At 38.4% G+C, this 3,055-nt stretch overlaps 1 pseudogene; it reads left to right on the top strand.

Moving 5' to 3' along the window:
- Window positions 1-1,646: 1,646 nt before the first annotated feature.
- On the top strand, window positions 1,647-2,581 carry LOC143848529 (nuclear transcription factor Y subunit B-3 pseudogene; annotated as a pseudogene).
- The last annotated feature ends 474 nt before the right edge of the window (window positions 2,582-3,055 follow it).

The following is a 3,055-nucleotide window of genomic DNA, read 5'->3' as shown; positions in this document are numbered from 1 at the left end:
AAATCTTCTATGATCTTCAAATCGTGATGATTGGTGATAAAAATATCAGACCAATTGGGTCTAATTTAGTGCATGAGAGTCCTATAATAGATAGGCTATAGTCGAAAATTGCTCCAACCGTAGGATCCCAACCGTTGGATCAGGAGAATTAGATTACAATTTTAATAGGGAGAAGGGAAGAAAAAGCTATTATTCTCATCACATGACACTATCTTTCTATGCCTGGAATCTAAGCTTGTCTTAAGCTATCAGATTTTTTCTCTTGGATCCATGTGATTATCTCTATTCCATATTTTTATCTTCCTTCCCAACATAAACCCATGTCTAGTTATGCAAAATCAATATATCATACCAAAAATATTTGTCTAACACTAGATTTGACCTAGAATCTTCTAGCCATTTCAAACCCTAACATCCAATAAATTTCTTTTTCTTGTAATCCCTTGATGAATGGTGGAAAACCCATGTAAAAAATGTCATGTTTGTACATGAATCTTGAGACTTTTTGCCTATTATAATGAGAAGACAGCAAGTCAAGGACATTTAAACATTTAAATAGATGCACTTGTGTTGTGTGAGATCAGTTCCAAAACAAGCCATTTGTCATCACCATGTTTCACCATTTTATCATATGTTTTGTTTTAGATGAGTGAAGATTTTAGCTAAAAGTTTTGAAGGAGCTCTTACCAATTTCTGCCCTTGATATATTCTTTAAATTTCAAGGATGTTATGGGTGAGAATCTTTGTGAGGCAGAACAAGCAAAAGAAGAGAAGGACAGGCATCTTTGCCTCCCCCTTTTTTACTTTTTTTTTTTTTTTTAATTAAATGTTGTAGATACCTCTTTGTTGGATGGTAAGAAATTCATGGAAGTGGCGGAGGTTAAGATTGATGAGAACCCTAAATTTTTGGATGAAAATGTTGGTTATGAAGTGAAAGTGACTTGCACTATTTAGAAAACAATGAGACCCGGGGTCCCAGTTATTCAGCTGAGTCTACCTTACTCATGTTGCTGGTCGGACTCACACAACTCGGTGAGTTGACTCTTTTTTTTTTGAAAGAACAACCATAAAGGAAGTCATTTTTGTGATTAATGGTAAAATGTACGTAGTTTTGGGACCTACATGAATGTGAGATCAAGACCGTTGGTCTGACTCACATAACACGGGGAAATCACATTGATATGATAATCCTAGGTCCTTGATCCATCAAGCGTCAATCAACCCTTATTTAAGATTGTGCTAAGAAAAGCTAAGCCATTAAGTTTTGTAGTCCTTTATATTACACATAGGATGTCCATCCGATTGGACCAAGACCATACGGGTTGCCTCATGGTGATCTTTGGAGATGAGTTACAAGCGGGCTCACACGCGAGTTGACCCGGTTCATAGTTTGAATTAGCGCTACACTGCAGAGTCAATTATCATCCGAGTTGACTCAGCCAGTCTCGAGCCAATTCGAACGAGTTAATGAACTTTTTTAGCCAAATGAAATAGTATTCAACAACTATTGCAAGATGGTCAATTTTTCCTTTTCTACTATCCAATATTCTGAAACTTATTGTCCCCCTCTTTTTGTGAACGCTGTCCCTATAAACCAGTGATTTTTTATGTTTAAAGTCAGCATCAAACCGTCTGTCCACTTTTCTTCTCTTTCTCCCCTTCTCTTCTTAGCTTAAAAACCCAACCAAGTTGCTCTAATTCCCTCACTTCATTCACACCTCCCTCTAAATTATATTTTCCTGCCCTTCATTCTCCTTCTTACACCCTCTCCCCTTTCTCCATGATGGGAAGAAGACGCCATGTTAGTCCCGTCGGAAGCCCTCCGTCGGACTCTGAGTCGAGGGCCGCCTCTGATATCTCCACCAAAGAGCAAGACCGGTTCCTCCCCATCGCCAACGTAAGCCGAATCATGAAGAAATCTCTCCCTGCAAATGCCAAAATATCGAAAGAAGCTAAAGAAACCGTCCAAGAGTGCGTCTCGGAATTCATTAGCTTCATCACCGGCGAAGCGTCTGACAAATGCCAAAGAGAGAAGAGAAAGACGATCAACGGAGATGATCTTTTATGGGCCATGACAACTCTCGGGTTCGAGAATTATGTCGGGCCGTTGAAGGTTTATCTGAGTAAGTATAGAGAGACTGAAGGGGAGAAGAGTTCCATGGCAAGACAAGGAGAACAATCTCCAATTGAGGAGAGTAATAGCAATCCTAATCTTGGTGTTAATGGTGTTAATTCAGTTACAAATCCCACCACAAGTAAGATGGGTCTTTTGAGCTCTAATAGCGGATTTTATTCTGTAATTCCGCCGAGTTTCGGAGGGAAAGGAGGAAGGGTCATGGGCTATGGAGAGAACCAGCAAATGGGAGGATTTCGTATGGTTGGATTTAATGAAAATGGAGATGGAAATAGTGCTAGGAGTATAGCTAGTACTCACCATGGGGTTCAATGGTAGTGACTGAAGGAAATATTTAATGTTTCCTTTTCCTCCATTTTATGCTGAATTTTCTTGAATTGTTAAGCTTCCTAAATATAGAGTACTACTTCCAGATTCTATAACATGAAGACCTCTGATGTTAAATTAGAGAGAATGCTTTTATAGGTTTATGCTTCATTTCTCCTTGGAATTTTTCTAAGCTTGTTTATCTTTCCACTAATAATAGAATATTAATTGGACATTCTCTAGTTGAGAGAGCTTTCATGTTATGTATGGAGAATACTTACTCCACAATCCACAAGTGCTTGTGCTTTTTGCTTTTCCCTACCATTCCACTTTCTAGAGCTTGGTGTAAATTTCATACGGAATTAGTTGCAGCATTCCCGAGCATTTCCCGGTGAATATTCCCACGCGTGCATTTTTAGAGCCATGTTAAAATGTTAGAATTGCCAAAATATATGGTCAATTTGGGCTCTAATAATTAACGGTATGCAAATTTATAAGAGAAAAGTACGGAACTTGGGCTGATGTTTGGAGTAATTATAGATTGCGGGCACCTTTTAAAATAAGAAAACAAGAACAAAAAAGGGCTAATATTCAAAATCGGGTTGGAAAAAGACC

The sequence above is a fragment of the Tasmannia lanceolata genome, unplaced genomic scaffold (assembly GCF_043159265.1).
Source record: "Tasmannia lanceolata isolate RefF3 unplaced genomic scaffold, GAP_Taslan_0.1 ptg000016l, whole genome shotgun sequence".
In the NCBI taxonomy this organism is placed as follows: Eukaryota; Viridiplantae; Streptophyta; class Magnoliopsida; order Canellales; family Winteraceae; genus Tasmannia; species Tasmannia lanceolata.
Note: the sequence above shows the minus strand (reverse complement) of the source record. Positions and strands in the feature narration are given on the sequence as shown.